General features: G+C 49.2%; 1 protein-coding gene across 2 annotated transcripts in view; it reads right to left on the bottom strand.

Annotated features, from left to right (window-relative positions):
- Positions 1–9,920, bottom strand: part of KCNJ16 (potassium inwardly rectifying channel subfamily J member 16) — a 64,855-nt gene extending 54,935 nt beyond the window's left edge. Inside the window, exon 1 of one of the 2 annotated variants that reach the window (XM_068262462.1) lies at positions 9,835–9,920. The gene's annotated coding sequence lies outside the window, so the exon portion shown is untranslated. Of the gene's footprint in view, positions 1–6,922; positions 7,050–9,834 lie in introns of those variants that run through there. The other variant, XM_068262461.1, reaches the window with a different exon arrangement.
- Positions 9,921–12,398: the final 2,478 nt, after the last annotated feature.

Here is a 12,398-nt window from a genome sequence, read left to right on the forward strand (position 1 = left end):
GTGGAGCGCCGGAAGGGGGGGGGGGGGAAAGCACGCAAAACGCTTGCGTTTTTAGGTGTTAATAAGGCCTTACAGATTGCTACCCGATGTGGCAAAATAATTGATCCCTCTCTGGCTGGAATTTGATCAGAGAGAGATTGATTCCTACCACACACACCACAACTTTTAATATCGAACCACACACGATGCAAAGCAATGCTACATGCCAACAATCTATCGCCTCTTCTGCCTCGTCCCCCATCGACAAAGGTTTCCTGCCAATTGCAATTGATAGTTTTGATAGATTTTAGCCCAAAATCAAAGAATCGGAATTTTGATCAATAACACACGTTGCGCAATCTGCCAGGAATCGAATGGAAAAATCGATGTGTGTGTATGGCCTGCTTTACACATCTTAGAGTTAAACAGACTACATACTAGGCGTAGCAGAGATCGGCACACCCTGCTGCTAGTTTACTACCAAGCGTAACAGCTTATGTATACTGTATATCGGTAGTGACCAGCCAGTATTATAAAGTGAAGGTAAAATCAATAAGGCAAGTGTTTTACATTTTTGTTTGATTCCTTATTTTATTTCACCTTTAACATTCTTAAAGAGAAACTTAAAGGGGCACTATCGTGAAAATCATAAAATTTAAAATACATGTAAACATATTCAAATAAGAAGTACACTACTTCCAGAGTAAAATGAGCCCTAAATTACTTTTCTCCTATGTTACTGTCACTTACAGTAAGTAGTAGAAATCTGACTGAACTGACAGGTTTTGGAGTGGCCCATCTGCTCATGGGGGTTCTCAGGATTTTCTTTATTTTCAAAAGCACTTAGCAAATGGCAGTTTCTCCGTCCAACTGCCAAAAAAGTGTGAAGCATGCAGGGAGGCTGGTCAGCATCTTTGTGTAAATCCTTTTCAGGGAAGGCCATGCTGAGAATCGCCTATGGAGAGATGGACTAGCCCAAAACCTGTCGGTAATGTCAAATTTCTACTACCTACTGTAAGTGACAGCAACATAGGAGAAAAGTAATTTATGGCTCATTTTACTCTGGAAGAAGTGTACTTCTTATTTTTTTTTGTGTTTACATGTATTTTACATGTTATGATTTTCACGATAGTGGTCCTTTAAGTGAACCTAAGAAAAAAAAGAGTTTCACTTACCTGAGGCATCGTTCAGCCCCCTGCAGCCATCCTGTGCCCGCGCTGTCACTCCTCAATGCTCCTGTCACCCGCAAGGCCACTGTGCTGCGCGAGCGTCCTCGATCACATTAGATTTTCTCATATTGGGCAGGACGCTCCCGGTTGATGGAAGCATGATTGAGGACATGTGCAGTCAGGTGCTGCGCAAGTGCAGTGGCTGGCGACTGGCTGCATCGCCAAAATCGAAACTTAGGCACTGCGGGCAACAGGAGCATCGAGGAGTGACAGCGTAGGGCGGCTGCAGGGGGCTGGTAGAGGCCCCTCCAGACCCCTTGCGCAGCCTGGCCAATCAGTGCCAGGCAGCGCTTAGGGGTGGATCGGGATTCCCTCTGACGTCCCGATGTCCATGACGTCGGTGACGTCATCCCGCCCCGTCGCCATGGCGATGGGGGAAGCACTGCAGGAAATCTCGTTCTGAACGGGATTTCCTGCTTGCAAAGATCGCCGGCGGCGATCGAACTAGGTAGGGGGATGCCGCTTGTCAGCGGCTATCATGTAGCGAGCCCTGGGCTTGCTACGTGATTTAAAAAAAATATTTTTTTTTTTAAAGTGCTGCGCCGCCCCCTTGCCGCCAGAACTGGAACGGCAAGGGGGTTAAGTATAAATAGTTCCACTTAAAAAAAAAAGAAAATCTCTTGGCAAAACAAGAGGGATTCAGAATGCGCAATGCGTTTGTATGCTGCATTCCGCATGCGAATCCGATGGGAGCGCATTGATTGCAGCTTGTGCATAGAGCTTAAGTCAATGGAAATGCAAATTTTCGCATGATAACACCAGAATGGGAAAATGTGCATAAAAACGCGGACTGAAAAAAAGAAGAATCGGATTTGAAAAATTGCAAACTGCAGAATCAGAAATATAAAAAAAGTGAGAAAATGCAGCAGGAAATCACAGGGTTAAGTGTAAAGGAACCTTAAAGCGAACACTGCAAATGCAGTGCAGGGGATTTGGGTGCAGCTGGCGCCACCATAGACCGTAATAGGAATTACGGCTATAGTGGCGCACAGTGAGTAACTTCGGCGCTGTCGGAAGATGGAGCTGAACTTACTTTTGAAACACTGTAATTCGTCCGCCAGCAATACCTGGAAGCCCAATTACTTCATTCCCCACCATCCACGTGGACCTGGAGGGGGAACAGTAATTACCACCGCCGGGACGTGTGCAGCAGCAGGATCAGCCATATACCGGCTGTATCCTGCGCCCAAGTCTCCCAGCGGCTAATTCTCTTGGACGCCCTTCAAGGAACCCTGAAGAAGGAGGGATATGGAGGCAGCAATATTTATTTCCTGTTAAACAATACCAGTTGCCTGGCTGTCCTGCTGATCTCTTTGGCTGCAGTAGTGTCTGAGTCACACACTTCAACTACGCATGCAGCTAATCCAGCCACACTACAGTCAGATCACCTGATCTGCTGCATGCTTGTTCAGGGGCTATGGCTAGTAGTATTAGAGGCAGAGGATCAGCAGGACAGCCAGGCAATGAGCCTTGTTTAAAAGGAAATAACTATGACAGCCTCCATATACCTCTCAGTTCAGGTTCCCTTTAGGGCCTGGTTTACACTGGGGGTGATTGCAATGCACTTGCTGATTGCTGGCAACAGGCAAAGCGCTGGTGCAGTGCATTGCGATTTTGTTAAAATAGCAAATGTGCTGTATTTAGAGTTTGTTTTTTTTTTTTTGGGGGGGGGGGGGGTGATAGCAATTCAACTTGAATACATTTGCAAACATGAGCATTTATGAAAAAGTCACTATGAAAAATTGCAGTTGCTGAGCGCTGCGTTTGCGGTGCAGATACATATGTAGGCAGTGTGCAGTTATCACAGGTCACAGGTCATATCATTGCTATCTTACTATGTACATAACATAATCAGTGTCTTGATTGTGTCTAGCTGGTGTCGCTTACACGTTTTCACAATCATCTAATGCCAGGGCAGGGTCATCCACAAGGCAATGTAGGCAGATGCCTGGGGCCTAGTTGGCATTCCGGTGCCTGACCTCCACTTCCTCTGACCCTCTCCCACCTCATCTTACCAAAAAGACTAGGCAAGGCTAGGGAGGCGTAGGGCCCATACTCACGGGCGAGAAATGTGGCCTGTCGCCAGCACACGTGAGCGTGTGGGCGACAGGCCGGCGACAGCTTCTCGCCAGGTCCCTCCGCGTACACACGCGGAAGAGGGACCAGCGGCAAGGCGGAAGCTGTCGCTGACGTTCCTCCTCCCCCCGCCGGAAGCTCCATGTACCTACATGGAGGTTGCTGTCGCTAGTCCGCGTACTCACGGGGACTAGCGACAGTTGCGGCGGGGGGGCAGTGGCGACTGTCGCCATGCGATTGAAAGTTTCAATCGCCTGGCGACATGAGCGACGGGCGACAGTTCGGGGTGCGCGCGCGTGCGGCGGCCCATACTCACGGGCGACCTGTCGCCGCAACACGCGCGCGCCGCGTGTTGCGGCGACAAATGTCACTCGTGAGTATGGGCCTTAAGGCTAGCACTTTGCCTTGGGCCCCCCTTTGATGTTAATCCTTCTCTGAACAAGGTGGATCTTTAAACGATAGCAGCCTGTCCCTAGCACCAGTAAGAGGCATCCCGTCGTAGCTCCTCCCATCTCTATAGAGAGAGTGTATAGCCAAGTTACATGTTTGTACAGCATTTGTTCCCTGCAGCTCAATCCTGACTGGTGATGGCCATTCGCAATTCTATGAAATGCAGAACGGTACTAGATGACTTAGTAGCAAAACTATAAACAAGGAACTCAGTAGCAAAGAGAACACACACGAACACACACACGAACACACACACGAACACGAACACACACACACACACAAACACGAACACACACACGAACACACACACACACACACACACACACACACACACACACACCTCCATTTTCATCTGCTTTTTAACCTCCCAGGCAATATGATTATTTCCAGATATTGATTTCTAAAAGCCATGACATTTTTTCACAAGCTTTTAGACCCTAAAAACAAGGAAAAAAACATACTACAGAGAGATCTGCAGCAGCTCCTGCATATACCTCACTCAGACTCTGGATTACCGCTCTGAGCTGCGGATTTCCGTCCCGAGCCTGACTCGGGATTACCGCTCTGAGCTGCGGATTTCCGTCCTGAGCTTGACTCGGGATTACTGCTCTGAGCTGCGGATTTCCGTCCTGAGCCTGACTCGGGATTACTGCTCTGAGCTGCAGATTTCCGTCCCGAGCCTGACTCGGGATTACCGCTCTGAGCTGCTGATTTCCATCCTGAGTCTGACTCGGGATTACCGCTCTGAGCTGCGGATTTCCGTCCTGAGCCTGACTCGGGATTACCGCTCTGAGCTGCGGATTTCCGTCCTGAGCCTGACTCTGGATTACCGCTCTGAGCTGCGGATTTCCGTCCTGAGCCTGACTCGGGATTACCGCTCTGAGCTGCGGATTTCCGTCCCGAACCTGATTTGGGATTACCGCTCTGAGCTGCGGATTTCCGTCCCGAGCCTGATTTGGGATTACCGCTCTGAGCTGCGGATTTACGTCCCGAGCCTGATTTGGGATTACCGCTCTGAGCTGCGGATTTCTTCCTGAGCCTGACTCGGGATTATCACTCTGAGCTGCGGATTTCCATCCCGAGCCTGATTTGGGATTACCGCTCTGAGCTGCGGATTTCTTCCTGAGCCTGACTCGGGATTAACACTCTGAGCTGCGGATTTCCATCCCGAGCCAGACTCAGGATTACCGCTCTGAGCTGCAGATTTCCGTCCCGAACCTGACTCCGGATTATCACTCTGTGCTGCGGATTTCCGTCCCGATCCTGACTCGGGATTACCGCTCTGAGCTGCGGATTTCCGTCCCGAGCCTGATTCGGGATTACCGCTCTGAGCTGTAGATTTCCATCCCGAGCCTGACTCTGGATTATCACTCTGTGCTGCGGATTTCCATCCGAGCCTGACTCGGGATTACCGCTCTGAGCTGCGGATTTCCATCCCGAGCCTGATTTGGGATTACCGCTCTGAGCTGCGGATTTCTTCCTGAGCCTGACTCGGGATTACCACTCTGAGCTGCGGATTTCCGTCCCGAGCCTGATTCGGGATTACCGCTCTGAGCTGCGGATTTCCATCCCGAGCCTGACTCGGGATTACCGCTCTGTGCTGCGGATTTCCGTCCTGAGCCTGATTTGGGATTACCGTTTTGAGCTGCAGATTTCCATCCCGAGCCAGACTCAGGATTACCGCTCTGTGCTGCGGATTTCCGTTCCGAACCTGACTCGAGATTATCATTCTGAGCTGCGGATTTCCGTCCCGAGCCTGACTCGGGATTACCGCTCTGAGATGTAGATTTCCATCCTGAGCCTGACTCGGGATTACCGCTCTGAGCTGTAGATTTCCATCCTGAGCCTGACTCGGGATTACCGCTCTGAGCTGCGGATTTCCGTCCCGAGCCTGATTTGGGATTACCGCTCTGAGCTGCGGATTTACGTCCCGAGCCTGATTTGGGATTACCGCTCTGAGCTGCGGATTTCTTCCTGAGCCTGACTCAGGATTATCACTCTGAGCTGCGGATTTCCATCCCGAGCCTGATTTGGGATTACCGCTCTGAGCTGCGGATTTCTTCCTGAGCCTGACTCGGGATTAACACTCTGAGCTGCGGATTTCCATCCCGAGCCAGACTCAGGATTACCGCTCTGAGCTGCAGATTTCCGTTCCGAACCTGACTCCGGATTATCACTCTGTGCTGCGGATTTCCGTCCCGATCCTGACTCGGGATTACCGCTCTGAGCTGCGGATTTCCGTCCCGAGCCTGATTCGGGATTACCGCTCTGAGCTGTAGATTTCCATCCGAGCCTGACTCGGGATTACCGCTCTGAGCTGCGGATTTCCATCCCGAGCCTGATTTGGGATTACCGCTCTGAGCTGCGGATTTCTTCCTGAGCCTGACTCGGGATTACCGCTCTGAGCTGCGGATTTCCGTCCCGAGCCTGACTCGGGATTACCGCTCTGAGCTGCGGATTTCCGTCCCGAGCCTGACTCGGGATTACCACTCTGAGCTGCGGATTTCCGTCCTGAGCCTGACTCGGGATTATCATTCTGAGCTGTGGATTTCCGTCCCGAGCCTGACTCCGGATTACCGCTCTGAGCTGTAGATTTCCATCCTGAGCTAAGGAGGTTAAACTTGCTACTCCATGAGGGAATCATGGTAGACACTCTGGTTACATGTCCCTAGACCATGAGAAGTTGGGGGAATCAGCAGTAAATGCTGGAGGGCCTGTCAAAGTTTCTTCAAGGGGTGGAGGGCAGTATTTGTAGTTGCACCCCTCCTTACCCTGCTTCATCATCCATGGCACAGCCATCCCTCCTCCCCCTTCATAGCAACAGTACACATCACTCACCTGTAGCCCACTGAGGCAGGGTCTGTTGGGGGGCCCCCAGTTTAATCTTGCCCAGGAGCCCCATTGCTATTAGAACTGGCCCTGGCATCTACTGTCCTTCTAAAAGTTAAGACCGGCTAAGAAACTTGGAAAATTCCACCATTGATATGAATGCTTGATGCCTATTTTTTTGGAGATGACCTATAGACCTCAAACAACTGATGACCAAAATCACAAATGATCATTTCCACCAACAAAAGTAAGTCCTTTTAGTAAAACAGTAAACCATGACACGCATTATGTTTAGGTATCCACTGAAGAGAGATCTCTCATCTCCCCAATCCCCAGACTCGAGATCATGGAGGTCTTACCTCGTTCCTCTGGCCAGGCTAGTGGTGGTCCTCCCCTTACTTGGTTCTCCTGGCCAGGCTAGTGGTGGTCCTCCCCTTACTTGGTTCCCCTGGCCAGGATAGTCATTCTGCTCTGACCTGCTTCTCTGTATTCTCAAGACTTCTGACTTCCAACTCTTGTTAACTAAAGTTAGCTATCAGGAATGTGTCCTGGTTAAATATTTACCTTTGTTGAATGATCTGACCCTGATAATCTCCTCCTTGTGAAGTGATTGGCATCTCCTCCATTCCACCTGTGACTTGTTTGTGTGTTTTCTGGCTTCTTTTGTTTTTGGTGGCAATTCCTGAAATGTACACAGGTTTTATCTAGACTGTACCTCTGCCAATGGGTAACCTTTCAAGGGCAACACCGGGAGGTTCATTTGTCCCAATTTCTAACTGAAGACGTTTAAATGTTTTTATTGAAACATTTGAAGAGGAACTGTAAGGAAAATAACGTAACGTTTTTTGTTGTTTTTTTACAATACCTACATATTGTTTAGTCATTGTTTGCCCATTGGAAAATCTTTCCTCTCCCTGATTTACTTTCTGAAATTTATCACACGTGACAACATGTTTAGTCCTGTCAGGTGATTTCTGCGGAATGTTTATTACAGAGAGTTCTATGCACAGAGGGAGATATTAAATTCTTGGCAGTTGGTAACAGCTGTAATTTCCCACAATGCAATGAGATTTAGAAACAGGAAACTGTCAGAGCCATGGCACACTGGGGGAGGGATTTCACTACAATATCAACCATACAGATGTCCCTGGTGGTCTACTGGTCTAGCTGGACATCCCTGATTACCACGCGAATGGTGCGATGTTATGCACGCTAAACGTCGCATTGCCCTAGTTTGCACGTCCAAAGTGTTTAGACGTGCAAACTAGGTTACCACCGGATAGGGAATCGCGCCCGTTGTGCCTACACAAGATAGTCCTTTCGGCAGTACATCAAGGCGGTCGGACACACGCTAGATTCCATGACCAGCCACCTCTGCCGAGTGTAGTGCAATGCTGTTTCTGGACATTTTTGTTGCCCCAAAGCAAGGCACCTGGACCCGTATGCAATTACATTTTTCTCCTGAGTTATATCCTAGTTGATATTTTTAGGCTTGTAAATAAAATACTTTTTAAAGCGGAACTGTAGATAGAAAATAAACACATTGTTTCACTTACCTGGGGCTTCCCCAAGCCCCCAGCAGCCGTCCTGTCCCGCGCCGCTTCTCAACGAGCCTCCATTCTCCCGCCGCCAGCTACTTTCGGTTTCGCCGCTGGGTCACTGCGCCTGCGCGGCTCTGGCCACGTGTATCCTTTCTTCGCGTTCCACGCTATTGCAGAGGGGAACGCGAAGAAAGGATACGCTTGGCAGGGCTGCGCTGGCCTCGACTTACAAGTCGAGGTACGGGACGGAGCGGCGGCGGGAGAACAGAGGCTCGTGCAGGACCGGCACGGGACAGGACAGCTGCCGGGGGCTTGGGGAAGCCCCAGGTAAGTGAAGCAATGTGTTTATTTTGTATCTACAGTTCCGCTTTAAGCCACCAGCAAGCAAAACAATGTTTCATCCACTTTTTGGTATTTAAGCAACAGCATAATAACCTTTACAGAATAAAATTTTTTTGTTACAGCCGATACAAATCCTGCAATAAATCTGCAGTGTGTCTACTTCCTGCTTTCACGGAAGCAGACATATTGTTAACATCCTGTGTTTACCAATTAGCTGCTCTGCTGTGGCAGTCAGCTGACACAGCTGAGAGATCACTTAGTCACAGATGAGGTGGGATTAGACTGGCTAAACTCTCTAAATACATACAGGGTGCATTTCTCTGTTTTCCTTCTGTCCTGTGCAAGTGTGCAGGTCAGGCCACTTTAACCCATACGCTATCCAGCTGAAATGGAGCTGGTAAAATTGGCCAATCAAGATTGGATGTGTATACCAGGCTTTATTCCCAGCACTGCATGTAGTCTCCTTCCAACCACCTCAACGTCCAGCACCGTAATGGTGCAAAGGAAAGCTGTCCTTCAACATTGTAGAAACTTTACACCAATATTGCTTAAAGAAAATCTGTAATGAAAAAACCTCCCCTGGGGGATATTCACCTCGGGTGGGGGGAAGCCTCTGGACCCTATCGATGCTTCCGCCGTCCTCCATGTGTCCCACGGTGGTCTCACTGCAGCCCCCCGAATGCACAGGTGACAAATCCGACAGCCTGTGCAATATTTACCTTTTGGCTCCAGAGCAGGCGCAGTATCCGCTCTTCCCACGGAGATAAGCGTAAATAGCCGATCGTTGTCGGTCCGCTCTACTGCGCAGGCGCAAGTCTCCTCACCTGCGCAGTAGAGCGGCCCGACGGAGATCAGCTATTTCCGCCTATCTCCGTGGGAAGAGCGGATACTGCGCCTGCTCTGGAGCCAAAAGGTAAATATTTTGGCTATTTTCATCTCCGTCAGAAGAGCCGCAACAGCGCCCCCCGCTGGAGCCCGAAAAGGTAAATATTGCACAGGCTGTCGGATTTGTCGCCTGTGCGTTCGGGGGGCTGCAGTGAGACCGCCGTGGGACTCAGGAGGACGGCGGAAGCATCGATAGGGTCCAGAGGCTTCCCCCACCTGAGGTGAGTATCCCCCAGGGAAACTTTTTCAGTACAGGTTTTCTTTAAAACTCTATCCTAACACAGCTACAGTACTCATATACATAACCCTGCCCTGAGATCCTGACTGCACAAAAGCTTTCCCCAATTCTCAACGCTGAAAAAGACCCTCCTCCAAATCTCATCATGGCCCAAACCCACTTTCACTTTCACCAGCTATGAAAGAAACTCCTCCCACCGGTTCCACCAATACAGAAGGACATCGCTGGGCAAACCAGCTTCAGCATAGAAAAATCTATAAGTCACCTGAATAATCCAGCTGCTTCCACCATCTGTCCCCCTGGAAACAGGAGGTAAATCTGGAGACAAACGTATATATCAGAACGTCTACCTGTACGAGGAGCAGTTGAAATCTCTTCCGCCAACGTGCGCCCTCCTTATCACAGGCTGAGTCAGCAAATCAGCGTAATCGCCAAACAGCTGCTCGTGTTGCTCTAGGCCAAGATAACAACTGGGTTGTTATTCATTATAAGGCAGAGAAGAAATAGTCTGTTGTGAAACCTCTCAAAAACTTCTAAAAATTTTAACTTTTGTTTTAATCTTTTTATTGATTTTTCATAGAACTAAACGCAAATCAATTAAAAAAAAATGATCAGAAAATCAAAAAATGTATTGAAATTCATATCGGACATGTTGGAAATAATCGATCTGGCAGGTAAATCTGCCAGAAAATTGTATGGTGTGTACCCAGCATAACACCAGGGAGCCCCGCCCATTACCCTACTAGTCCCAAGTGCGTTACCTGGGTAACACGTGCATTGCTACGGTAATGTGCATTTTGCCTCATGTTACCATAGTAACGCGTATTATCCCAGTAACGTGCATAGTGCTAGCAGAAGGGCGGCGCCCCTCTGCTGTTAGGACCAGAAGTATTTAGTTGCGCTTCCCACGCACAACAGAATTACTGGCATTTTGTGCATCAGGTACCTTGTTAGTATAAAAGTGAAAAAAGTAATATTTGTGAAGAGCAACATGTTTTTTTTTCCCTTCTACGTCCTGAAAACCTTTTTCTTTAAAGTGTACCGGAACTCTTGCACAGGACAAAAGGAAAGCCTAGAGAAATGCACCCTGTGTGTATTTAGAGAGTTTAGCCTGTCTACTTCCCATTCATCAACAACTTGTACTAGTAATTTGATCTCTCCCCTGTGTCACATGACTGCCACGGCAGATAAGCTCATTTGAAAGCACATGATGTTGAACCCCTATGCCTGCCTCCATGAAAGCAGGAAGTAGAAACAGTTCAGGTTTATTTCAGGATTTGTATAAGCTATAGCAAAGACATGTTTTTGTTTAAAGGGTATTATGCTGTTGCGTATCTTATAGAGCAGAGAGGAAGTGCTTTTTTTCAGGTCCGTTTTAAAGAGACATTGAAGCAAATACAGTTTGCCATTTTTACCTTGTAATTCGCTTCAGGAGTCTCAGCAGAAGTAAACCGCCGCAAAACGAAGGCTTTAGACCCCCCAAATCCCGGGGCAAACATCGACCAACTTGGTCGTGGATTGTGCTGCTCTGAGAGGCAGAGCTTTCAGCTGCAGCTCTGCCTCTCCTGACGTCAATCACCGCACGGATCTCCGCCTCTCCCCGCCCCTCTCTGTGACGGAAGAGTGAGAGGGGCGGGGAGAGGCGGAGATCCGTGGGGATTGACGTCAGTAGAGGCAGAGCTGAAGCTGAAAGCTCTACCTCTTGAGGAAGCGCTGCCCGGATTGCTCCCCAGGGATTTGGTTGGTCTAAAGCCCACGTTATGCGACGGGGATGCGGCGGTTTACTCCTGCTGAGACTCCTGAAGCGAATTACAAGGTAAAAATGGCAAAATGTATTAGCTTCAGTGCCTCTTTAAAATAAAGTGAGAGATATAAATTTGAGGTGTAGGAAGAAGTCTACATATGCTTATCTATTTGGAAATTGTTCCCAAGGATGAACCAGATTTCTGGAGGTCCACATAGTATTTCCATGAATTGTAGTTGTGCCACTGGTGTGGTTCACTCACTTTTATATATATATAATAATAATAATAATAATATCTATATATATGTATATATAATCCTTTACCACCGCTGTTACTCTTGGCAGCGATTAATTTTCCTACCTCATGAAAGTGAGCGCTTATAAATGAAATTAGCATTGTGAAGTGGAGCCCAGTAGAAGGATTTTTCCGCTGCTTTGTGATCAGGTAATTGTCAGGCCTCCAGCTTGTCTCGGCCATGCCATGTTTTGTCTAAGCTGTGGGACGCCCGCTCTCGCTTCCCCTTCGCTGGGTGAACCTGTCTGCCTTCTAGAAGCTGGAATGTGACGGGGGAATAAGAGGACTGATTTTATTGTGGTAGACCAAGACTTCCTGCCGGAGCCAAAGCTCTGTGTGATATCCTCCTTGTGCCAGAAGCCGGGAACATACGGCCTGAGAGGCAGATGAAACACAGCTGGGGAGATTTCCAAGGTGGGTGCCCCATAGCTGACCCCTTGCTGACCCTCCACTCGCTGCTGGCAGCTGACCCCTTGCTGACCCTCCACTCTCTGCCAGCAGCTGACCCCTTGCTGACCCTCCACTCTCTGCCGGCAGCTGATCCCCTGCTGACCTTCCACTCTCTGCCGATAGCTGATCCCCTGCTGACCATCCACTCTCTGCTGGCAGCTGACACCCTGCTGACCCTCCACTCTCTGCTGGCAGCTGACCCCCTGCTGACCCTCCACTCTCTGCCTGCCGTTGACCTCAGGCTGGCCCTCCATTCTCTGGTGGCTGCTGACCTCCTGCTGACCCTCCACTCTCTCCCGGCAGCTGACCCTCCACTCTCTGCCAGCAGCTGACCCTCGGC

Source organism: Hyperolius riggenbachi, chromosome 12, assembly GCF_040937935.1.
Source record: "Hyperolius riggenbachi isolate aHypRig1 chromosome 12, aHypRig1.pri, whole genome shotgun sequence".
Classification (NCBI taxonomy): domain Eukaryota; kingdom Metazoa; phylum Chordata; class Amphibia; order Anura; family Hyperoliidae; genus Hyperolius; species Hyperolius riggenbachi.